Raw genomic sequence first — 27,006 nt, 5'->3', positions numbered from 1 at the left:
TCGTTCTGGAGGTCTGTTCTTAACCTGAAACTGTTCTTAACCTGAAGCACCACTTTAGCTAATGGGGCCTCCCACTGCTGCCGCACCACCACCAAACGATTTTTGTTCTCAAGCTGCAACAAAGTTCTTAACCCGAGGTATTATTTCTGGGTTAGCAGAGTCTGTAACCTGAAGCATCTGTAACCTGAAGCGTCTGTAACCCAAGGTTACCACTGTACTTTGAAAAGGTCTGTGGCTGGTGTCGCACTGCCATCGTAACTCCGAGGTTGGAAAGGTGGGAAATGAGGCATTCCAAGGGCATGTCAAGAACATGCCAGGACAGGCAGTGGATCAACACAATCCAAAATCTGATCCAGGGTCCTCCACCCACCTGGTGCAGATTTTGAATGTGCAAGAGTTACAATGAAGAGGAGGGAGAAGGTCAGTTGCACAAGTCGATGTCTGTTGCACAAACAGAATGACATAAAGGCAGCAAACAGTTTGCTTTGCAGAGGTTTAGAATATTTCTCAGCAAGGTGGGAGAGGACAAGGATTGGAGGTTGAGTAATTCTCTCTGGATGTAAGAATGCTTTTAGAGTTCAAGAAGGAAGTCAGTCTATTGCATCATTGATAGAAGACTAATAGATCTATAATTCCCTGAGTCATCAAGTTGGCCTTTCTTGAAGATTGGCACCACAATCACTTGCTTCCAACTGGGAGAGATTTTGCCAGAATTATTGATCTCAGTAAAAAGAGCAGCTAGAAGTGGAGCCCACCAATGTTGGTTGATTTTAATAAGTTCAGCAGGAATATAATCAATCCCTGGGGCCTTACCAATAAACTGTTGTATTAAGTCAGAAATATCTCCCTCGGATACTGAGTTCAGTGACAATGGTTTAAATACGTTTTTAATTATTTTAATTGTAATGTTTTACTGCTTTGTCATCTGCCATCCTGGGCTCCTTTGGGAGAACACATGGGATAGAAATTTAATAAATCACCATCATCATTGTTACTCAGCTCAAGATGCTGGGGTGAGGACAAATCGCTGCCAAAATAAAAATAAATCAATTGCAAAGTCGAGGCACAATTCCAGGTAATGTGGCATTCAAATGACTGTGCAGTGTTCATGCATCAGTTTTAAAATGAAAAGCAATATTAATTAATTAAACTACTGAAGGGAAAAAGCTGATATCTTATTTTGGGTGTTTTGCCTTCAGCACAGCTACAAAATAAATTTTGCCTTCCTTCCTTTCTTTCATCATCTTCTTTTTAATATATATATATATATATATATATATATATATATATATATATATATACCAAGAGGCAATATGCTGTTTACAGAATAAACAAAACCTTGTGTAATGTCTGGCAGAGCTGCTGCCACAAATGAAAATTTTCCATCTGTGCAGAACCTAAAACAGACACAAATATTTAGCAGCATGGCAGCTGATAACATTTAATGGCTGATTCATTCACTGTAGTGCGTTATTTATTTATTTGTTTTGCCAGGGTTATTGTCAATCTGGCAACGACATTTATGGAATTTGCAGTGACGGGAAGGGAGAGGCTTTATTGACATTCTGTTTCATGATTAACAACAACATGTTGGTACAGGAACGATAGTCCTTTTAAAGATTATGGGCTGTTTGACCGTGTAAAAATACAGGTCACACATAGATGTTCTTCCACGGCATGCCGAAACGGGGGCTACGAGCTTGTGTCACATTTCAGTACGACAAATTGGAGAATAGGAAATGGGTGATGTCAAAGACCTGCTTCAGCTTTGTGCTTATTTTGTACAAGCTCTTTAAATAAATAAATAAATAAGACTTTTCATTGGTAACGCAATAAACATCACTTCACTAAAATGTCAGAAAGCGGATAATGTTGCAGGACTTTCATCCCATTGGCACCTTTCCCTTGGTACTTACAAACCCTAGAGAGGAAGGGAGAGTCACTGATGCTATACCAATGTTACTAATCTCATATTGCAGTTCTTTATATGATATGAAATATCAGGGACGTCTTTACCTGGGGTTTCAATGGGTGCAGTGCACCTGGGCGTCGAATTATGGGGGCGCCCACTGCTGAAGCCCCTAAGCTCTTAACCATGATCCCCGAGTGATTGCAGTCGATGGGTCATTTCCGTTCTCTTTTACAGAAGACCTGCAGAATCAACGTATCCGACAGCCCCCCTAGTGGTGTCTTTCATTTTCGCATGATTGCAAAAACGGAAATACGGAGTTATCGCCGCCGCTTTTTATTTTTTCATGTTAGTGGTTTTCACTGTTCCCCACCTCAGGGGTATCACAAGTGGGTGGGGTGGGGCAGTCCGCCCTGGGTGTCACGCCTAAGGGTGTGTGTGGCAAAATCCCCCCAGGCTGATTAGCATTGCGGCACTCGCACCTCTGGGGGGGGGGCATATTTTTGCGACCAGCACCACATATCGCGCAACATCAGCACACGCCACAGCCTGTGTGCATGACATGAGCATGCCCTGCCGTGTGCACACATGGCTGACAGGGCACTTTGAGGGGACCCAGCCGCCTTATTTAAAAGTTTCAAGGGGCCTGCCCCCCAGAGATGGTGTGTCTGATCAGAATACATAGAAGAGCTTTCTTTCAGGTTGGGATCTTCAGGTGGAACAAACCAATGTAGAGGATAGGCAGGGAAGAGTTGTGAATATAAAAAATTCCAAGTACTTCTGGAGGCTTTCTTTTAACACACACACACATTCCCTTCCTCAACTCGCAGAATAATAATATTTATTTATTTATACCCCGCCCATCTGACTGGGTTTCCCCAGCCACTCTGGGCAGCTCCCAACCGAATATTAAAACCATGATGAAACATCAGGCGTTAAAAACTTCCCTAAACAGGGCTGCCTTCAGATGTCTTCTCAGAGTCAGATAGTTGTTTATTTCCTTGGCATCTGAGAGGAGGGCGTTCCACAGGGCGGGCACTACTACCGAGAAGGCCCTCTGCCTGGTTCCCTGTAACCTCGCTTCTCACAGTGAGGGAACCACCAGAAGGCCCTCGGAGCTGGACCTCAGTGTCTGGGCTGAACGATGGAGGTGGAGACGCTCCTTCAGGTATACTGGGCCAAGGTTGTGGAGGGTTTTAAAGGTCAGCAGACAATAATATACAAAATAAGCCAACCAGACCCCAGAAACTTTGAAGCATGTGGCACAAAACTATTATGAACCAAAGCATGTTGTGAATTAAAATGTTCATTCAAGAGAAAACAATCGATCTGTACTTAGATTGTAGAAGGACACTCCCAGCTTCCTTCCAAAAGCAATTGTGGCATATAGAAGCACAAATACCACCCACACACTTTCAGATTTAACTAAGTGATATCATCTGTCCAATTGTGCTAACAGAGCACAAGAGGGAAATTAGAAATGGACCAAATAGAATTACTCCTGACCCTAAATCTCTTCAGGCATTACCTTTCCATGCAATAGAGAATAGTCCGAATGAGAAATTTGTCCATTCAGGAAGAACTTTCTGACAGTAAGAGCAGTTTGACAGTGGAATGGACTCTCCTTCATTGGAGGTTTCTAAGCAGAGGTTGAAGGGTGTTTGACTAGATGAACCTCGGGGTCTCTTCCAACCCTGCAATTCTACAGTGCACAGGCAGGTAGATTCTCAGCCGGAATACCAGATGGATAAGATTGGCTCGATCAAGCAGGGGTCTTCTTATGTTCTTAGAGCTTTCATTGCAGGTCACAGAAAAAGAAAGTTATTTATGTTGAAAATTCTCCTTATGAAATATCTTAAAGTTGTTAGAGTCCTTGGAGAACCCAGATCTTGTAGACCAACCTTTCAAAGAGGGGCAGGCATATCGTTGCTTCTTCGGCAGCAGTCCATTCAAATTCCAGCATTTAAGAAGACATTATTATATAGTTCCCCCAATATTATGTGGATGTTGTTTACTGTAAAGCATTTAGCTTCTCAACAAGGAAGATAACGTGCTTCATAAGAGGAGGGAGGAAAACACATGATTTTGTCAATCCTATAACAACATTGCTAATACCTAGCTTAAAAAACATTCTGAAAGATCTCTTTGACATTTTCCTTTCATTAAAGGGGGATAAAATCTCATCACTGACTCTAATCTACAAATAATTCATATAAAATGTTTCTAAGGCTGTATTTAGTCTAAGGATGTTTAACAGATGAGTTATCCAGGCTTGGCAACAGTTAGGTATTTTGCAAGCAGAGGGTACTTAGCTATTGTCCAGCCCAGCTACTGATAGATGATGGACTTTGGCTATTGAAACAAAAATTGTGAAAAAGCCAATAAGTCTTTTAATCCATTAAACACCTGCACAATTATGTATCCCTGACAAAAGAAAACCTCAAGAGATTTAAAAGGCTATTAGATTAATATTTGCTTCTTACATCCCAAAATATCCTTGTTTTGTTTTGTTTTGTTTTGTTTACTCTTAAGATGTGTTAAAATTGCTTCCCCAAAGACAGGTGCTATTACGTTAAAATAAAAGAAACAGGATGTAAGAGGCTTTCAGTGAAAACTTGGCCACATTAGGTATTTGACACGGGGGAGGTTTTAGGATTTGCAAGGGCCAGCATAGGAGGGAGAGCAAATGAGATACTGCAACTTAGTTGACCATTTTGCAAGACATGTTTCCTGCTTCCTTGTCTATACTGCATCCATTGGAACCCCTAAAATGGTCTCCCTGATGGTCAGGGGACTTTCAAGAAAGCCTTTGATGTGTGGGTGACAGCAATGTTGGGGGAAACTGGAAAATAGACCCCCCACAAATGTAGACGTTTGGGGCATTCAGACTTGCAGTGAAAACGGTTAGCAAGCTTTAGATACACTTCCTTATTTTCATAAACATTCATGGAGGAATTCAATGTCATGCCAAGATTCTTGTTCGACCAGAATAGGCATTTCAGCTTGCTAGATGGGATGATTACCCATACTGTTCTAGGGGGTTCTCCTGACCAACCCACCCACCCATTTTGGGAGCAAGGGGGGCATAGAGGGGACGGGGTGAAGCTGCACTGCACAAGTGCAGACATTGTCAGTGTTTCTGCTAACCAGACTTGTTGGGTGAATTCTGTGTGTGCATGTGTGAGCATTGTGCCTCCCTCCCTAAACAGGGAAGAAGATCCCCAGGCTTTGGGAAGGATGCCCCAGGCCTCTGAATGCTTCCCAAAGCTGGGTGGGCTTTGGGAAGGTGGTGGGAGGTCTCTTGGACACATCGAAGCATCGTGCCTCCTTCCCTAAGCCAGGCAGAAGCTTCCTGAGCTTTGGTAAGGAGGTGCTAGGGAAAGATTTAGGGGCCTAGTCTAGTCTTCCTAGTCCCCTGACTGCACGCCATTGAGTGGGAGTATCAAATCTTTCCAAACAACTGCACACAACAAGCGTTCATTTGAATGGCAGAAAGTGACTCCACTGTGAAAGTGCATTTTGGTAAGACTACAGATAATATTGTGTTCCTAAAAAAATGTGCAACTCTAGGTTCTTTCAATACAAGAACAAATTGCAATATATTACTGAGCTCTACCTGGAGACTCCATTAATCCATATCATGGAAGGAGCCTTCTGCAAGAATCACCCTCTCCCAGGGAAGATTGCAGGTGTAGATATTTTGCTGTGTGTGTGTGTGTGTGTGTGTGTGTGTGTGTGTGTGTATGTATGTGTGTGTGTGTGTGTGTGTGTATTGCTCTAGTTCGGATTTAATTTTGAGTATGTTAAGAATTGTTCTCCTGCTGATGTTATGGTCTTTTTGTGCTTATATTTTCATTTGTAGGGCAGACTGCTTTGAGTTACTGTTATAAGAAAAGCAGTGAGAAAATGTCTTAATAAGTAAATATGACCCAGCAACAGCATTCAGTCATCTCAGAAGCAAAGGGTTTTTTTTCTAAAACAAGATGATGCTTGAGAAAAGTACATTAAGCTTTTTTAAAAAATAAAAATAAAACAATCTGATATTAATTACAGAAAGCGGAAGAAGCATATAAAACCACCACCTGTGCTGAAACCTTAGAGAGATGCCACAACATTCCTAAAACAATCTGCAACTTATTACTTTTAAAATACGGTCACCTGCTGTTCCTTTTCCTAATGTCACATGGAAGTAACAGCTCCAGCTGAAAAGGGAGCCATCAAGAAAGGAGTTGGACATGGCAGGCTGGTGGCCCTGCATCTGCCAGGAATTTATACTGGAATAGTCAGGCGTGTTGATCTTGGTGGTTACAATGGGGGAATTTAAATGAAGGCAAGCAGATGCTGTAATCTCAGGTATGCTGATGATGTTGTCCTTATCACGGAGGCTGAAGAATCACTTCACCAGCCAGTAATGAGATTGGCTGAAGCTAGTTTGGACTGAGACATCATGCGAATGTAAAGGAGACAAAGGAACAGAAAAGGTTATTAGAAAAGACAACATTCCAGGAATAACACAGAACAGATATTGAGAAGTCAAGCAAGCGAGAGACTTCTCTAATTAGGTTCCTCATGTATGAATAAGGACACACTTTCAGTTATATTTGAATTAGCATTTTGATGTGAAGTATACACAAACAAAGCAATTTGAGGAGAGAAAGAAAAGATTAACCTTTATTTGAAAGTTTCTGGCTCAACATTGCAGGCCCGTGGAAAACGTTCACCTTGGTTCATGCTATACTTCTTATGTGAGTAAAAATAGTGGATTAGAAAACACGCATGTACCGTGTCTGTTGTATTTGTTGGGATGGAGGATCAAAGCTCAGTGGTATGACTGTCAGATGAGGTGGCTTCTGCAGGCAGCAACTGCAGTGTCTGCCTCAAAGCCTCTCTTGAGACAAAACCATGGAGAATAAGGCTATCAATAGCTACTATCCCCAATAGTTGTATTCTACCTCCACTGTCAGAGCCTAAATACCAGTTGCTGGAAAACGCAAGAGGAGAGAGCACTGTTGCTCTCAGGTCAGGGCCTGCACACTTCCTATAGGAACCTGGTTGGTCAATGGAAGTAGAGGATGCTGGACTCAATGGGCTGCTGGCTTGGACCAGGAGGGCTCTTCTTGCATTCTTAACTCCCAAAGTTAGTCTACTACCCTCACATGTGGTATACAGTGCTGTCCTATTGCAGACATTGAAGTAAGATCCAACAGCCAATAAGGACATATTTTGTACAGTGGTACCTTGGTACTCGAATGGCTTGGCTCCCATTAAAATTGGCCCCTGAACACCGCAAGCCCGGAAGTGAGTGTTCTGGTCTGCAAACATTTTTCAGAAGCTGAACGTCCGATGCAGCTTCCATGGCTTCCGCTTGAGTGCAGGAAGCTCCTGCAGTCAATCAGAAGCCGTGCCTTGATTTTTGAATGTTTTTGGGAGTTGAATGGACTCCCAGAATGGATTAAGTTTGAGAAGCAAGGTACCACTGTACCTGGAATGGCTTGGGCCACCTCTGGGTATAGTTTGGGTATAGATTGATTTGAGAAAGAGAACAGAACTGGGGAAAACCCCTATTGGACAATAAGGATGAACAGATCTGTCAATTTTGAATTCGCTGTTTCTCGCTTTTATAATCTTATGTTCACATTTTTGCATCAGATCGTGACTAAAAAACCAAAAAAAGTTGTCATGAAAAGCCATCATGTTTTAGTGTGTGTATCTTCTAATATACACATTTTTGTATGCAATTTTGCCTAATATTCACATTTCTGAAGGGAAGTTTTCCTGATATAATGCTCCCCTTTATTTTAGTTTTACAAATATACACATTTACCCATTTACACATTTATATACACATATATAAATCAAAACTGCATCAAACAGTTCAGAGAAATTTCAAATAATAATAATAATAATAGCTGAGCTTTGGTTCATGTATTATTTCAGTAACTATGCAGTTAAAATGTAAATTTAACCAAATTTCTCTCCCATCCTTGGCACAGGACGATGACTGCTAGTCAGAGCGAACCTGGCTGGGATATATGGAGCAATGACAGATTTATACATGAATGATATAGCTATGTCTTAGGAACCAGACTATTAGTTAAAACTTCCTTTTGCGCATATGCATTTGTCAAGGAAAATGTGGGACAAAAAATATGTATTTACATATTTTCTAAGCTAGGTAAATATGAAAAGAAAATGCATAGTGGGTGAGATGGTAGATAGCTGCTTAAAAGCTGTCATACCGCACCACCACTCCTTTATGTCAAAGGCGCCAGTCATAATACAGCCTGGCACCCTGACAACATAACAAACTCCTGTCTACTAATAAACACAGCTGGAGAATTTGCATGCAGTCAGACTCCACATACAAGACACATAGCTTGCTGCTAGGAAGCCTGACAAAAACTGTCTATTTAAAATGGAAAATATTATGTCTTGCCATAGCATCCATTATTGATCGGTTTGCTGGTTTTATTTTTATTTTTAAGTTCTATTGCAGTATACGGAAATAGAGGGGAAATTAAAATTTGAGCAATAGAAAGAGGAAAAGGGAGTAGATTGCAGTAGTCACTAAGTGATTGAAGTAGATGCGTGAAACTCAAAAGGATTATGCAAACAAAATTCTCCCATGGCACAGAATTCATATTGCCAGGAATGGATGATGGGGTTAATGAGGGTGGTGGGTTGTTGCTCACCCGGCTTCCCAATGCAGGGGTCACTGCTGGGAACTGAGAAGGGGGCAAGGCGGCAGGGGGTTCGGCGTGGTGCAAGAGCAGTGTCAGATTGGCTCTGCTGTTGCACTAACATGGTGCTGACCTCTCTGTTTGCAGTTATCAGCAGCAAACTGCATTTGAAAGCCAGGTGGGCAATGTTACCCCAGTGCTTCAGTCTGCTGGCTGCTGCTACACATTATTCATTGTCTGAAATATTTAGCCTATGCCATTGTGATAGCTTAGGGCAGGGAGCAACATTGATTGGGGTTGAAATGGTTATAAGATCGTTCTCAATCTGAGCCGATCTCTTAATTGTGCTGCAAGTCACTAAGGGTATAGGACACCCTATTAACCCACCATAGAAGTTGATGGCTTCAAGGTTTTTAAGAAGAGAATTATGAATGGATTTGAGTGGCACGGTTACACAAGTGCTATTCAAAAGTTGTGAATGGTACACAAAATGTCATTAAACTACAATAATAGGAACCCCATGACTAGTTCTAGGAACCCAAGGGAGACCTTGTTAGTTAGTTGTTTTTTAACAGCAAGTACTACCCAGGCACTGTGATCTAAACCACTGAGCCTAGGGCTTGCTGATCAGAAGGTCGGTGGTTTGAATCCCCACAACGGGGTGAGCTCCTGTTGCTTGGTCCCAGCTCCTGTCAACCAGTTCGAAAGCACGCCAAAAAACTGAAAGTAGATAAATAGGTACCACTCTGGCGGGAAAGTAAACGGCATTTCCATGCACTGCTCTGGTTTTGCCAGAAGCGTCTTAGTCATGCTGGCCACATGACCCGGAAAAACTGTCTGCAGACAAATGCCAGTTCCCTTGGCCAGTAAAGCGAGATGAGCACTGCAACCCCAGAGTTGTTCGCGACTGGACTTAACTGTCAGGGGTCCTTTACCTTTACCTTTTTACCCAGGCTCTATAATAACATCCTTTTGAATCTGAGAAAGCGTGTTCTCCTTCATGGAGAGCACGTGTTGCGGTGGGGGCCGCCAGGACACTCCAAAGTTGGGGGGCGGGCTAATTGATCGTTGGCCACTGATGCGATTGGGGCTTCCCTTGTTGTTGGGAAGAAGTTAATGTTGCCATTTATTGATTGACAGCCAGAAATAGTAAAACTCCTTGCACGAGGCTAGGGCTTCCTCTTTTCGCCCATGCATTGGATTGCCCATCCCTCCCTCCCTAGAATAGGGTTGTTTGCTTTGACTTTGCTATGCCTGTCATGGGGTCGTCTGCTTTGGAGCGGGGGCCTGGTAGGAATTTTGTCCATCTGGCTGATTGCTGGGGCCATTTGGTTTTTGCCTACTGTGTAGCAAATCATCACAACTTGTAAGGTTCGCGGTTAGGCATTGGTTTATGGTTTGGTTGGTTGAGGGGCATGGATTGGCTGTGCCTGCCCCTCTAATGCTGCTGCTGCAAGGGATTCTGTTAAAGGAATTGGGAGCTAATTATTGCTTGTCCACTCTGTCAAGGGGGCTCGGGCCATAGCAATGAGCTCCTGGTTGCATTTGGGGTGAGGGCAGGTTCCCTGCTCCATGTAACCCCCAAGTGTATTCCCCCATTCTGACTTTCGCATCGTGTGGAATGTCAGTCTGTCCCCCATGGTAGGGGCAGATAGTCACAACCAATGCCTATGCAACCACTCACAAATTTGTATTTTAATAAAGTTGTGGCCAAAATTATGCCAAAAATCTTAAACAAAAATTTCTGTGTGATGTCTGAGTTATTGGGGTTGACCTGGGGACCTTGACACGCAACAGTTTCAAAACACATACATAGTTTGCAATATGGTAACTATTCTCTTTGGTATGATTCTTAATTGCCTTTTGTGTACCAAAGGCTATCTAATTAAGGATTTCTGAAAGGCCTCACTGCAAAGGTCTTATGCAGAGGTAAATAACATAAATCTCTCAAACAACAGTACATAAATAAGGGTTTTACAGAGATGATATAATTTGTGTCAGCATCGTAAAAATAATAAAACAGAGCACCAGCCTCCTGAAGTCCTATCTTTCAGGTGTCACCACAAAACCTGTTCCTGAGGCTTAATCTTTCTGATGGCTAGAGGAAATTGCCTCTTCTCATTCACTCTTCAGAACAGTTTGCACTCAAGAAACTGAAACTTACAGCCTTGTTTTTAAGGGTTCATAACCTTGCAGAAAGAGGAAAACAGGCACAATCCCAACTATTGTGAATTAACATAATCAAGTTGCCATAATGGCGGCTGCTCCCTGCCTCAACTCTTCCAGTAAGTATGTGCAGCATTGTTAAAGTGATAAACAGCAGTGGGTTACAATATGATATTGTGGGGTGGGGGTCTGGTATTTAATGGGGAGAGAGTCAGAAATTCCAATAAAGGAGCCCAAGCTGTTGTGTGTGTGCCTGAAGTAACTATTCCCATTCTGACCACTTTGGTATAATGACTTTGGTATAAATGAAGTAGAAATGTTGATTCCCCTTGTCTCCCTTTCTCCATTCTTTAAATAAAAATAACAAATCTGAGGATAATAAAGAATGAATGAGTTTGAAGAGATACATCTTCATTTACTAGACTCATTAGTCATTAACAGGAAGCTCAAGTATGCTCTCATTAAAAGCAATAGCATAATAACTATTGATTTCAACAGACAGAAGAGTGAGACTCCAGTCCATGAAAAGATCTAGTGGCTACCACAGAAGACCTCTAATAGCCACAAGAATTGCAATAAGTACATGCAGTGCATATCACTACTGAGGAATCAGAGTTGAAGTGCTCTCTAGATAAACTTTAAAAATGCAAATGGTTTAAATGTGAAAATGACATGGACTATTTTTAATTACCCTACTTGTCACTTCAGATGAACAGTGAAGGCCAATCAAACACTTATGTCACCAAACTGAAAGTGACAGAAATACTGACGGCCGTCTGTGTTTCATCTTTTCGTTCCTCCCTAGAGTGCCAAGTAAAATGAACTTTTGGATTCCTTTCCCTTAGCTTAGCATGAAAGCCTTTATGTTGAAATTGTCTCTAAAGGAACCAACAGTTTTTAATGCAAAGTTCTCCCCTCAAGGAACAGGCTCTAATTTTTCATTTTTCTGAGGATAAAAATATTACTCTCTTAACATGAAAGTTCTATCTTTCCTATTGCTGAGGGGTAAAAAGCAGCGAAACCTCTTTAATATAGCCCAATTCATCAAACTGATTCTTTCTCGCTCTAGGTTATTTCACATTGATATTCCCTTTGGTTCTGCTGAGTTTTTAAATTAGTGTTTCATACATCTATGGAGCACAAATTATTTAGCTAACTATTAGCTTTCATTTGTATTCATTATGTGTTGCATGACTTTATCATTGCTCAGCATTATTGCTACCATAAAGATATGTTTTATATTGCCATAGATGCAGCGATAAAAGTCTTTCATTTTGAAATCAGCATCTTTTCTCTTCCTAATCAGATGAAGAAGCAAAGTATCCGGGTAAATAAATTGTATATATTTATCTAGGCATCTTTACAGTGTTAACTATAACACTGTTACTCCACTACTTGAAAAAAAGGAACATTTTTCCTTTTGTTTCAGTTCATTTATAACTAGTCATAGAAATATCTGGAGCTAACGATCACCAGAGAAATCTCAAACTAGAAGCTTCACTATATCATACGTAGAGTATGTATTTCTTGTATACTTCCAAACATTTAATACTAGCATTGTGTTTTCTGTGGTTTATTTTTTTTCTTTGTCCATTTTTTTAGAGCTTACACCTCAACCTTCATGCTATAAAGAACTTGAAGACAGAAAGTGGAAGGATTCCTTCAGAGAAAAGGAACTTGAAACCAATCTGTCACCAATAGGCAATGCTCTGTATCCAAGTTAAGCATTTCCACTTTTGGAGTTTGCACCCTACTTCCTTAGGGATTTTTCAGTAAATTGTAGAGTTTAATCTGTTCCTCTTAACAAAGCTGAGAATGATGAAGCTATTTCTCCCCCCCCCCCCCCCCGATGAATCATTTCCAATAACAGATACTTTAGGCTTGCCGTATTTTTTTAGGCAATCAAACTCACAGTCCGAGACATTTCCCCAATTTCCTAAATTCCCCATGGATGCTATTTTCAATAGATACTCCCTTACTGTCCTTGATGCACAAGAATCCTACAACTTGCTTTGCACTCGAACAACTAACCATCTAAAGAACGGGTTTCCAAACTTTTGGAGGCCATTTCCTACCTTGGTTCCATAAATAAAAAGCATTATTCAGAACACAAGTTTGCACAACCCACTAAGGAAGATAAAAGCACAATAAATTAAAAAAAATAGTAACAAGTCATTGCACATTTATTCAAAATCCAAGTAAAACGATTTGGTTTAATTCATTCAACAAAACTGATGACTTGATTCAGTGATACCAGATTTTCTCCTTCAGTGCCCTCTGCAACCCCTTTGCCTCTAATGTAATCCCACTGCACCCCCGGGGGCAGTTCCAACCACTGGTATAAAAAGAGTATAAACCACTGTAGCTCACAGAATAGTTCATTCTGTGATATCCCATGGGTTATTGCTGAAATGGTGTGGGTTTTTTTGCGGGGGTGCGTTGCACAACAGAGTCATTTTTGTGAAGCACCCGTTCTTAGGAGGATAAGTTGCTTATCTACCACATCTACACAAATGTGTTTTAACGCTCCCCCCATGTGTGAAAATATCTGCATAATGCATTGTTGAAAGCATCAATCATCCAATTGCCATTCAAACTAACACAAAACTGAAGCAAGAAAGTGAAGCAATGGAAAGCCATGTCTCAGCCAATAATGTGTTGTTGCTACAGAGGGAGCTGCTGCTTAACACCAGCAACTATCAAAGAGAGTAGTTTCTTGAACTACAAGAAATAGGATGAAAATGTATTTGTTTACATAAGTCTCCAGAGATCAAGTAGAATGACTGAGGCAGAAAATCAACTGAATAAGTCATAATTCTTTGGTCCCAAGTACTGAACAAATAAATATAACACTAGACATAAAACTGAAAGTTAAGCTTCCTTATTAGTGGAAGGGCAGAAACAAGGAAGGCCATAACATTTAAGACTGAAGCTGGTAGCTCTGCACTGTTTTTCAATCAACTACAAGGAACTAGGAACAGGAGAGAAATGCAATTTGGTTCACATTTAAAGGTGAATCTACACCAGGGGAAGTCAAAGTGCTACCCTTGTTTTAGATAATACAAAACTTCCACCGTTCCTGGTCTTGAGGTCTGGAGCTAATGGGATTTGTAGTACAATAATATCTGAAGGACACCACATTGGGAATAGGGATGGACTGGGAAACCATATACCAATTGTAGCTCTGTGAGAGGAATAGGGGTCTCTTAACAACTCTCAGCATCCTTAACCAATTATAGGTTTTTCCAGGATTCTTTGTGGCCATAGCTGTTTAAAGTAGTATGATACTGTTTTAAATGTATCATGCAGAGGAGGTCTGAAGGCAGCATGAAGGAATCTAGGGAGAAGCAGTAAAAAATATTCTGTGCAAAGATGAAATGATGGCAAGTGCCACTCTCTGGAACCAGTCCTGTCCTAACAGAAGACTCATACCACTCTTATGTGTCAACAGGGGAGGCATCTGTGCAATATGTAAGGTCTGAGGGAGGTACACACCCCTGGCCTTGTGAGCCCTTAGTTCTTTGCTATCTGTGGCGGGGGGGGGGGGAGACGCAGTTGTGGGGCCAAGCCACTGAGACTCTTCTTACACACCTAGCTGCAATCTCCTTTTCAAAAGGCTTTGGGTTTTCTCAGATCCTGGGGCTTCCTTCCTGGGGTACGCAGTGCCACTGCAAGTTGGAGAAGGCAGCATCTGGTTGAACCAGATGCCAGATACCAGACACCCCACAACCTAGTCCCTTATAGTAATGTTGTGTAGTCAGCTCCTCTCTGTTTGTTGGTCCCCTTACGAGGCCTCTCTTTTTCTGGGCGGCAACCATACTGGCCTTTTTGGCTCTCTGAAGGTGAGCAAATATGCCACAGCTTCAAACCCGACTCTTCATCATGGCCTTGTGCCTCGGTCATGTCAGTTGTACAGATTCAGAGTTCTTATGCTATTCAAAGACTGATCAATGGGATAAGGGGCCTGAGGGGAGGATTGACCACGGCAAACCCAAGTGTGAGTTCAGTATCTGCCTGGTTGAAATCTGCACCTTGATGCCCCAGTGAGACCTTGATTGTTTGGTTTGCACCAGGGCAAGGTTCAACACTGGCCGACTCCCAGTGTACAGATTTGGAGCGAATCAAACCCAGCAGATCCATTCCATCAACATGGAGCTTGTGGAATGATGAACTGATCCTGGGACCCAATGCCATGCTAACCCTTGTCATGCCTGCTGCTGTCAATAAAGATTTGGCCTGATTTTACCCCATCACTCTTGTACAATGTGGTTATTTTGCTGCTCTCATGGTTCACGTAATGCACCTGCCTGGGCAATTGGGAAATGCAGTTTGCTGTGCTTGCAAGGAAGCACTTCACTTGTGTAGATAACAACAACAACAATATGTACATTTACTACCCACTCTCTCCCCACCACTCTTTCCCCACTTTTCTTCCCCTCCAACTTTACACCGTATACAACATTGTCTCACATTGAATGTAACTAGTCTATAGAAAAGACTCTACCATCTTAAAAAGGGGACATTGCATTATAATCCAAGAAAATTTTTAATTAAAAGCTATTTTTTTAAAAAAGAAACAAACCATAAATACGTTAGAAAATTGAGACAAATCCCAATCTTTTATATCCATTTATTTGTGGTTAGAGAACAAGACCTACTATAAATTTAATTGTAGTTGTCAAAAATTAATTTTCTGTAATTACCTAAGGTAGATTACATGAGAGAAAGAGGCTGGGGAAAGTGAGGGTCACTGTTCTCTCATTTTCACCTTTAAAGCTATGAAGAAAGAAAATAGAAAATGGTGGGATAATCTGAAGGGGAATTTTCCTGTCTGTAACTGTTGGTATTGAAGACAATTTTTGGAAAAGCAACGTTTGTAAAGCACAGTGTTGAAACAGAATCCGAAAGCTTCCCAAACTGCTGCTTGTTTGTACAGTATTGGGCCTCTCGCTTTATTTAGTTTAAACAAAAACAAAAACTCTTTCCGAAGGATCCAGGCAAAGCCTGAAATTTCTGCTATCAAAGTACAATCACTTGTTCCTGACTGGTGGACACCAGATTACAGGTTGCCTTTGCGCTTTGCTCAAATACTATTTCTTTAGATGATGATTCAAGAACCAAGTAATTCTTGCCTAACAGCAGGAGTTCTATGTGTTAGTTGTATATCGTAAAAGAATTTTGTATTATCTAAAACAAGGGTAGCAATGTGGTGCCCTACAAATTTTACTGAATTTCAACTCTTATCATCCATTGATGACTTGGGTTGATGAGAGCTGGACTCCAAAAACTGCTGTTTAGCTTCTGTTTAGCCTTTCAATAAATTACAAATAGATGTTAGAGTCGCACTCACTTGGGTCACTTCTAAAAGCAGGGGAAATGTTTTTTCCTATGTTATTATACAATCGTTTTTAAGAATGATTGTGGGAAACAGAAGCAAAGCTGACCACTCATTAGGGGTGGGAGAGAAATTCAATTTATTTTACATTTAAAGCCAAGCTTACCAAATCCACATTTTCCAAAACAACTCACAAATGAAAACACTACCATCTTTTGATATTTGAACTTCTACGAATTCTGCTGTGCTGTTCTCCTGCCAAGTAATGTGTCCAAAATGCATATACCAGGGGAACATGTGTATATATTAGCGAAAATAAAGTACAAAGTGCAAGATATTCGGCATCATATTCGAGAAATGGTTTTGCAAAATGTGCGTGTTAGGTAGAATCACATTGAAATGTTGATCATGGGAGAAATTCACAATAAAATGCTGATTGGAGAATGGAAAGATTGGAAAAATGAGAAAAAATGACATATTCATTCATCTCTAGCCTTCATCCCTATCTTAACTCTCCATGTTCTGCTGTATTAAGCCTTCCTTCCCACACCATCTACTTATGCTAACAGAGTTGAGTAGGGAAGAAGAAGAAGAGTTTGGATTTGATATCCCGCTTTATCACTACCCTAAGGAGTCTCAAAGTAGCTAACATTCTCCTTTCCCTTCCTCCCCCACAACAAACACTCTGTGTGGTGAGTGAGGCTGAGAGACTTCAGAGAAGTGTGACTAGCCCAAGGTCACCCAGTAGCTGCATGTGGAGGAGCGGGGAAGCGAACCCGGTTCACCAGATTACCAGACTACCGCTCTTAACCACTACACCATACTGGAGGGATGGAGTGAAATGCCACAAGGCACAATAAATGTGGGGAGGCAAGGCAGGGAAGTATGTGCTGAATATTAGCACATAGCTCACTCTTGTTTATAATGGAACCAGGAAGTGCATGTTTAGTAAACCCACATGTGTCTGACAACCTAAAATCTGTGGTTGTGGGACCAGGAGTCAGACTCCCCATACCTCAACCCATATTAATAAAGGACCAATAAGACTGGGTTTGGGGTCAAAACAAGCCACAACTGAATACAGATGAAAGAGTTTGGGCTTGGGCATGGGGCAATCTAAATACTTCCAGCCTGCCCACTGGAAGTGACGCGTGGTTAATCCAGGTGGGGGTTCCTAAGACTTACATCAAATAGGGTGACCCCCTCAGGGACCGCCATTTGGGGGAGTGCCTTCAGCCCTGGCCCCACCTGGGCACATGGACATGGCTACTCCCTCCCATATCCCTTTAACAGGATACCCCAGTGTTTGGAGGGCAAGTGGAGACTACAGCCTATCCTCCACCCAAAATAAAGGATTGCCCCAATGCCCAACTGCCAGGAACAAACAGGTAGTGCCCCATGTTATGTAGTGAAGTTTCACCCTGGGCCAGCAGGGGGATACTGTATATAGTTTTCACTCAGGTCCACGTCAGTTATTTTAGGCGGGAAACGCTGGGCTGTTGTTGCTACAATGTTGACAGCCGACTGCCTATAAAAGCAGGCCGGCTGAGCTGTTTGCGTCAGTTCTATTCCAGCTTACAAAATAAAGAGCTCCTTGGAGAAATCACTGTGTCGTCTGCTATGTCAACCCACAACTTAACACCCCAGGTGCAGGCTGCTTAAATGGGCAAGGGACAGATCTGAGGTAAGCCTACCTGCTCCTTTGGCTCTGCCCCGTGGCACAGCCCAAATCCCAACCTGCATCCCCATTTGCCAAAGCAGGGTGCAGGCTAGGGTCTGGTTCCTGATAGGCGATGGGGGCTTCTGCCCTGGCCTAAAGAGCAGGCTTCCGGTTCCTCCAGCTCTAGTTTGAAACCAACGAACATTTCCTTCCTTCCTCTGGAACTGGTGTGATGAAAGCAAAATGCCTAGAACTGGGGAGTTTCCAATGGTTGGTATCTAATGGTGTTGGCAGGAAAATATCCTTAGGGCCGGGGCAGAAAAGGCATGTTTCCATGCAGATACTTCTTCTCCTATAGCTTTTTTTTTTGGGGGGGCGGCTTAGCCCACTAGCAGAACATCTACTTTTTCTGCAAAGGTTCCCAGGTTCAATCCCTGCCATCTCCAGGTAAGGCTGGCAAAGACTTCTTATGAAACCTTGGAAACCTCCTGCTATTCAGGGTAGGCAATACTGAGCTAGATAGATCAGTGATCTGACTCATTAAAGGACCGGTTCCTATGGGTGAGACAAGAGGATTAAACAGAGGAATGGGAGATGAGGCTATCAGTGGTTACTAGTCATGTTAGCTATGTTCTACCTGCACTGTTGGAAGCCTTAGGCTTTCCCATACCACTTTCTGGGCATCACTAGCAGAGAGAGTGCTGTTGTACTCAGGTCCTGCTCAGGAACTTCCCATAGGCATCTGTGAAAAGAGCAAGCTAGACTAGATGGCCCTTTGGTTCTCATGCCTCTCCAAGGAGGGCTCTGTAAGAAGCTTAAGTGGCTTCTTCCTGAAATAGTCCAGGGAGAGTCTTGTCTATCTCAGTGTTCCTCTTATCACAGAACACCTCTCCTGATGCAGACGTCTGGATACTTGAGCCAGGGCACGTTCTTTGGTTTGAAGTGAAAATAATACTAACAGGATCAGGAATCAGAGCACTATCAATCTGCACGTTATAAAAAGGACAAGTCTATGCCATTCTGCAATCATGGTTGGTCAGGCCCCCAGACGCATTCTACGGGAAAATAAACTTTTCTTGGCTTGACTGATTATAGCATGGGTTCTCTTTTAATTTCCTTAGAAACCTGAAAGCAAGAAATAAGTGGATACATTGCCCCTGATACGCTCAGGGTTTTTCCACTTTGCAAGCTTTTTCCTCCTTGCTGCTCTCTTTAATCTCTTTCTTTCTGAGTTTTCAATTTCTTTCCTAAATGAACTCGTTGTCCATGTACTCACAAGTCCTGAATCACCAAACAAGAGTTCTTCTTTTAATTGACATCTAAAGCATTAGCTTAATCCAACTGCAGATGGCTCCCCTGTTATTATGAAGAACCCTTTGCTGGTATCCTATTTCGGTCAGGATCAGAATGCGGCTAGTCTTTTGGGCTTGAATTATCACTCCATACACGTTCTAGGGAGTGTTTAGTAATTGGGACTTGTTAGGAAATAGATAGAAGATTGCAGTATCGGTTGTTGTTGTTTTCTGCTCATCTCTCCATTCGTATGTGCACTGTGTGTAGATGATATGGTGCCAAAGGCATAATCAGGTAGTACTTATAGGAAAATTTAATCTAATGTAATATCCGGCTGTTGCTGTGGGATATCTATCATTCACAAGAATGTTTTCATCGGAATAAAGCAGATCAAATTGGCATTTCGGCAGCAACAGAATCCTAAAATAAATGTGGCTTCCAAAGTTGTTATGTGTCATTATTGGGTGATTTAGGATAGCAAGCAGCAACTATTCACAATCTCTTTGCTGGGACATTTTACATTCTAATGCTTTCCGAAAAGCAGCCTTTCTCACCTCATTGGAAGCAAAGCAGCTTTCTGGGCTCCACAGTACAGATATAAGAAATGAAACCAGGGCATGGAAGCCATACTGAACATCTCTAATCAGTGCCAGTTAGTAATTAGGCAAGCATCTAATCACATACCTATCTTTGTGTTGTTTCTCTCTGTTGGCCTGTGAGCCTCTGTGGAAGCTTGTTGTATTTATTGAGCAGTAAATCAACAATAATGTGCTCCAAGCCAAAACATGTTTTTTAATTTGCTATTACTATTTCAATGCAAGTGCCTTTGCAGGTAATACAATTCCCCACTACGCTCCCATAGTGGTGGGGATAGCTTGCAAGCAGAATGTTAAAAGGAAATACAACCTGACTGGCAGATTGCTCTGTTTGCATCTCTTTCTTTTCAATAGATGGAAATGACAGGAAAGAAAGGGAGTGGTACCCAAGCAGTTTCAGAAGTGGACTAAATTGCAGGACCTTTTAAGGAGTCCCCAGAAGTCTGCTAAATAATATAGGGAGGGATAAAGGTAAAAGCAGCACACATGAATGGATCTAAGTAATTTATGTATGGATGAATAAGTCAAAATCTGCATTACGGTGCAGTGGCTGAAGGAGCAATGTAGAAAGAGGAAGGAGGCACTTTGGCCTTCACTTCCACTGCCATTCCACAGGGCCTATGCCAGGACAACTCTGTGCAAACCACATTTTTCAAAGCGAATCGTAGGTGGAAGGACTCCCACCATAATATTTGCACAACTTCATGGCTAAACCAGTTTGTGACAGTCTAGGAATGAATAAATCGGCCTGTTTTGTTTTTTCTCCATTCCTCTTTTTTTTTCTTATCTTAAGCTCAGTTCACCACATTTTCACATCAGTTTTCCTATTTTGATATTTTTTTTAAAGTCATCACAACCATCTGTCAGAATTTTAGTGCACCATTTTTTTAATGTAATTTTGCGCAATAAACACATTTTGGCAAGCAGTCTCCTGGGGTATAATGCATTTTTTCTGAATCGTTTTCACTAATATATGTACTTTCATGCACATGTCAACACCAAAACAAACCTCCAAACTAAAAATTATTTCTTCAAAAGCAGACTCTTCAAAGGTATCCCATGACTTTTTGGGATGAGGTTGAAGAAGGGAATCAAATATTTTCCCTGCAAAGGGAAACACTTCCTTTGCACATGGGTTGAAACCAAAACTGTTTGGGAAATGGGAAATGCTTCATCTGATGTCATGGCGAACATCCGGTGATTGGCAGGTGGTGGCAGACATTAGGATCCACCAGCAACACAGAATTCCTCATGCCTGATTAAGAGACCATATTATATCCATGTTCAAATATTTGAAGAGCAGTCAGATACTATAGATGATGCAGCAAATTTGTTTTCTGTGGGGGAAGTATTTATTTAAAAAGTATTTAGAATAAGCATTAGGAAGAAGTTTTTCATAGCACAAGCTACAGAGGAACAGAGTATACTGGATGATGTTAGTGTTCTTTAAGCAGAGACTGATGGCCACCTATCAAGGATGCAGTAGTAGTGAATGTCCTGCATTGGCAGAGATGGACTATGTCCATCTTTGAGTTTCCTTCCAACTCAGAGATTCAGTAGCAGATTTTACTTTTAATTTACCCTATGTAGCATTTTAATGAAGATGAGAATTAGGAAGATAGTGAGGTTTTCCCCCCATCCTTGTTCTGACATGCAATCTGCCTAATTTGCTAGTTGAGAAGTAATTGCTGAGGCTTAATTCTTGACAACTGCAATTACAGTAATGTCAAGGGTATTATACACTTACATTCTGTACAAACAAATAAATGGATAGATAATGTGAAAGATTAGAATTTAATCCGCAGATGTTCCACATGCCTTTAGTTTTGCATGTGTTTCCATGGTAGAATATTTAAAACATTTATGCCTGTATTGTAAGAGGTCAAGCTAATGAAATAATCATTGCACATTCAACATGTGCGTATTTCACATATTGGTGGTTCCGAATGCATCAGGAGGTCTACTATAGTTGTACACAGCAGTTCTTGATTTAAAAGGACCCTGCATAGGAAAAGGTCCCAGTAGATTGTGCTCATGGATTTTGAGCTAAAGCATATGGGGGGGGGGGAGTACCTAGTTAGTGAAGCTAATTTCATTTACCATACCCTTTCCTGTTGAAAATTATCCAACAGAAATCTATGCATGTTCACCAGCTCTTCCAATGGTCACTTATAAATTTGGTAATGAATTCATTTAATTCATTTTATGTATTTATTTAAAATAATTTTAAATAAAATAAAATCCAGTCCCTTTATGATTGCACCAGGAAGGCTAGCACTCAAAAGGTTCAGTTGCAAGGATCTTAGGGTTCCCCCTGTTAACATATGCAAAGTTGTGCTTTTTCTTTTTTTGTTACACTCTTGTCTCACTCATCCTTGCCACAGGTTTGATCCGCTGTAAAACTGCAGCCCTACACATACCTGCTTCCATTTACACAACAGGACTTAATTCAAAGTCCATATGCCCAGGATCGCATTGTTAGTTGCTCTCATTTAAATCAATAGGACTTAAGCAATGACTAACATGTCTCATTCATTTCAATGACTGACTCGTCCTACTCATTTCAACTAACTCAGACTGTATCCATCCAAACCTGGATGAACAGCTAGCAATAGCAGTAGACACGATGTTGATATTGGGGAACTGTGCAAGGATAATTTCTGTCAAATATGACCTGGAATTGTGAGTTAGTTCTTCTCTCTCTCCTCCAATATTTCACACAGAAAAGTATGCATACGTAGACATTCTTTTCTGCCAGCCTGAAAACTCCTATGTTGTTTTACCCTGGAGCAAATGCATGTTGCTGAATTATGAAGCACTGAAAATAGGGGTTTATAATGAAAATGTCATGCCGCTGTAATAACTTCCAATTCATGTTTCTACAAAATACGCTGTAGATCAAGTATAATATAGTTCTGTTCCATTTTATTTTGTATGCCATTAGGTTGTTCTACTGTTGCCATCACTTCTTAAGCTTGTTCCGGAAGAACGGAATGAATCTTTATTTTGTGTGATTGGATTTCAGCCAAGGGTTCTCAGACTTTTGTCCCTGTGAGCCTCCCAAGTGTAACAAAGACAGATGGCAAAGCTCAGCTTCGTCCCTGGTAAAGGCCAGGTGACTCTAAGGGAAAGAAAAGGAGCTGGCCCCATGTAGGCCTGTGCTATCATGTACTGTATGGTTTAAATGAAGGCATTCTAGGAATCCAAATATCTACCAAACAGAATGTGTGTTCTTGTCCCCAGCTATGCAAATCAGCATAGTACTCATAAATTATATACTCCAGGTTCAACTCCCATTTCCATAAACAGCATGTCATTGTCTACCAGAGGCTGTGGGTGGTAAACATGGGATATCTGTCATGATCAAACATGCTTCTGATAATCTTTGAGTTAAGTGGTTGGCCACTGTAGAGACACAATATGAAGCTAGATAGCCCATTGCTCTGATGTGTATTGTTTAAAGTTCCTAGGTAAAGGTAAAGGTACCCCTGCCCGTACGGGCCAGTCTTGACAGACTCTGGGGTTGTGCGCCCATCTCACTTAAGAGGCCAGGGGCCAGCGCTGTCCGGAGACACTTCCGGGTCACGTGGCCAGCGTGACAAAGCTGCATCTGGTGAGCCAGAGCCGCACACGGAAACGCCGTTTACCTTCCCGCTGGTAAGCGGTCCCTATTTATCTACTTGCACCCGGAGGTGCTTTCGAACTGCTAGGTTGGCAGGCGCTGGGACTGAGCAGCGGGAGCGCACCCCGCCGCAGGGATTCGAACCGCCGACCTTTCGATCGGCAAGTCCTAGGCGCTGAGGCTTTAACCCACAGCGCCACCTGCGTCCCCAGGGTTAGCAGTACCTATTTATCTACTTGCACTTTGACGTGCTTTCGAACTGCTAGGTTGGCAGGAGCAGGGACCGAGCAACGGGAGCTCACCTATAAGTAGAGACACTCTGGTGTCCATCATAGAATTGTAGAGTTGTAAGCTACTAACATGAGTTTGACCAAACTGCAGGAGGCAGTGGAAGACAGGAGTGTCTGGCGTGCTCTGGTCTATGGGGTCATGAAGAGTCGGACACGACTAAACAACAACAATGAAAGGGACCCCAAGGGTCATCTAGTCCAATCCCCTGCAACCTCTGCTTAAAAGCCTCCAGTGAAGGAGACTCCACAACCTTCCAAAGGAGTTTGTTCCACTGTCAAGCAGCTCTTACTTCAGAAAGCTCTTCTTGATGTTTAGTTGGAATCTCCTTTCTTGAAACTTGAATCCATTGGTTTGAGTCCTACCCTCTGGAGCAGAAGAAAACAAACTTGCTCCATCTTCCATGTGGCAGCCCTTGAGATATTTGAAGATGGCTATCATGTCTCCTCTCGGTATTCCCTTTTCCAGGCTACACATACCCAGCTCCTTCAACCATTCCTCAGAAGGCTTGGTTTCCAGACCCTTGATCATTTTGTTTGCCCTCCTCAGCACACGTTCCAGCTTGTCAATATGGTTTATTAAAAATAACAAAAGAAAATGTAGGAAAGCATAATGGAACTACAAATGTCTTTCCTAGCAAGGGCCTGCAGATTGTTTTGGGAGACTGTCTATCCACTGGCAGAATTTCTAATCAAAACATTTTAGTCTATGATGTTTGATATTTTACAGAATATATTTCTTGTAACTCTAAGACAGCAACCCTAAGCACACTTTGTAGTGAATAAGCATCACTGAACCTAGTGATGCTTAGCTCCCATTAAAAAAGAAAAAGATTGCACTGTGAGGCTGTAATCCGTGGAATATGCACCACTGAGCCTTAATTTTGAGTAGTCATTGCGTTGTAAATTATAGAATTGTTATGTACTGAAGTTCTCACCCTGGGCCAGCAGGGGGATACTGTAGATAGTTTTCACTCAGGTCCACGTCAGTTATTTTAGGTGGGAAACCCTGGGTTGTTGTTGCTACAATGTTGATAGCCGACTGCCTATAAAAGCAGGCCGGCTGAGCTGTTTGCTGTTAAGTTCTGCCAGCATACAAATAAAGAGCTACTTGGAGAAATTGCTGTGTCGTCTGCTATGTCAACCCACAACTTAACACTGGCGACGAGGATGGGATCGATGGACATCAGAGCACAGCCAGATGCGGCCAGCCTCTGAACTGAGCTGAATCACTGAGCTGAATCACATGTTGGGATTCAGAACTTACAGGGTTAAGTTGTTCTGAGTAGTGCCTCCCATTCTGACGTCAGGTTCCAAGGTTTGGAAGGAGGGAGGAGCTTTACTTTTGGTTCTCTCTTGGTCTCTGAAGGAGACGGACGCCATGAATGCTAGCAGTCCAGGAGAATCTGAGAAATGCTGAGCTGTAAATATTTTGCTGCAATAAAGAACTGATAAATTTGGACACACAGTGCTTGGTGTGTTTGTCTGGATCTGAAGCAAGTAGCAACAGTTTTGTTCCGCTGTGTTTTTACTCTGCAAGGCGAAACCGAAGAGCAGAAGGTCGGCGCAGCTTGGCTAAGAAGTGTGCCGGACCGCAATAAACTGAGGCTAATTGGGGCCATAAAGTAATTAGCCAATTACGATCTTATCACATCACAGAGCGAAATCACTGAGCGAAATCACTGGACAGAACCAATTCAGAGCTGACTGTTCTGGCTAAGAGCACTGTGTTCCATCCATCGCCCTTCACGCCGGCATCGGAATCATGGCTTCACTTGTGCCTCTACCGCCGTTTGCGCCAGCCTCTGAATCATGGGACTCCTACCTCGCTCGGTTCGACTGCTACCTCCAAGCCAACGAGCTGACAGCAGTATCAAAGGATCGGAAGCGGGGCCTATTCCTCAGCCTCTGTGGGCCTGAGGTGTTTGAGACGGCCCGAGCATTGGTTGCGCCTGAAGCAGTCCAGGCAACACCATGGGACACGATCCAAGAGAAGCTCCGCAACCACTACGCACCAAAGCCGTCCAAGATTGCTGCCCGCCATGCGTTCTACCACCGGAACCAGGCAGAGGGGGAGTCAATCAACAACTACACCACCGCCCTGCGACAGGCTGCAATGCACTGTGAGTTCCGAGACTTAGACGATGCCCTGATGGATCGAATCGTCTGCGGGGTCCGGGACATCCATCTGCAACGGCGTCTCCTCGCCAAGCCAGACCTCACGCTACAGAAAGCCATTGAGGAGGCTGTGGCCTCAGAAGCTGCTGAATGCTCCGCCCAGGAGATCCGCAAGTCCAGCAACCTGCGTCTTGCTAGGAAGCCAGTTCCAGTATATCATGAAGAGGCCAGCAGTGATGAGACATTCTCCAGTGAAAACGATGATGTGCACCAGACAAAGCGGGAGCGCAGGAAGTTCCAACAGAAGTCCAAGGGCCAACCGGAATGTGCCGGCTGTGGAGGCAACCATTCCTGTGCCAAGTGTCGATTCAGAGATGCCATCTGTAGGAAGTGTTCCAGAAGGGGCCACATCGCTAAGGTCTGCCGATCAGCTCCCTCTGACAGCCCTCCTTCACCGACTCGCAAGTCCAAGTCTTCACTCCAGTCTGCCAAGGAAAGCTGTTTCGCTCTCACCAACTGCCGCTGCCCGTCTGGAACCACGATTGGCCAAACCGACTCACCTACGCGACGCAAGCTGAACGTCATGGTGCTCATTGAAGGAGCTCCGTGTGATATGGAAATCGACACCGGGTCTGCCCTGTCCATCGTGTCTTGGAGCACCATCAAAAGACTGGTACCCAGAGTGTCCAAAAGGCAACTTGACTCTCACCGCATACACCTGAGAGACTACCAGGGAAACGACATTCCCGTGGTAGGCGTTGGCCAGTTCCGGATCACCTTCAAGGATTTTTCGGGCCTGCTCCGGTTGGTGGTGGTCGAAGGTCAGCGGCCAAGCCTCCTAGGGCTAGACTGGTTTGATGCCCTCGGCCTGGAAGTCACCGGCATCAACTGCATCTCTAACACAGAGACTGAGAGTCTGGTCAAAGACTTTGCCGAGGTTTTTGACGGCACTTTGGGGCAATATACAGGTACGCCCATCTCCTTTAGCCTTGATCCACAAGTCGCCCCCATCAAGCTAAAGCCACGCCAGGTTCCCTTTGCTCTCAAGGCTAAGGTGGACGAACAACTGGACAAGCTGATCGCCCAAGGAGTTTTGGAGCCAGTTGACCACGCCAAGTGGGAAACCCCCATCGTCACACCTGTCAAGCCAGACGGGTCGGTGAGAATCTGCTCTGACTACAAGTGCACGATCAACAAGGCACTTCAGCAGCACACTTACCCGGTTCCTGTTGTCCAACACCTGCTGCATTCCCTGGGTGAGGGTAAGGTCTTCACTAAGCTGGACCTTGCCCAAGCCTATCAACAACTGCCCGTCGATGATGCCACTGCTGAAGCCCAGA

The sequence above is a fragment of the Podarcis cretensis genome (genome assembly GCF_951804945.1).
Source record: "Podarcis cretensis genome assembly, chromosome: 11".
Classification (NCBI taxonomy): Eukaryota; Metazoa; Chordata; class Lepidosauria; order Squamata; family Lacertidae; genus Podarcis; species Podarcis cretensis.
This window is presented reverse-complemented; position numbering follows the sequence as displayed.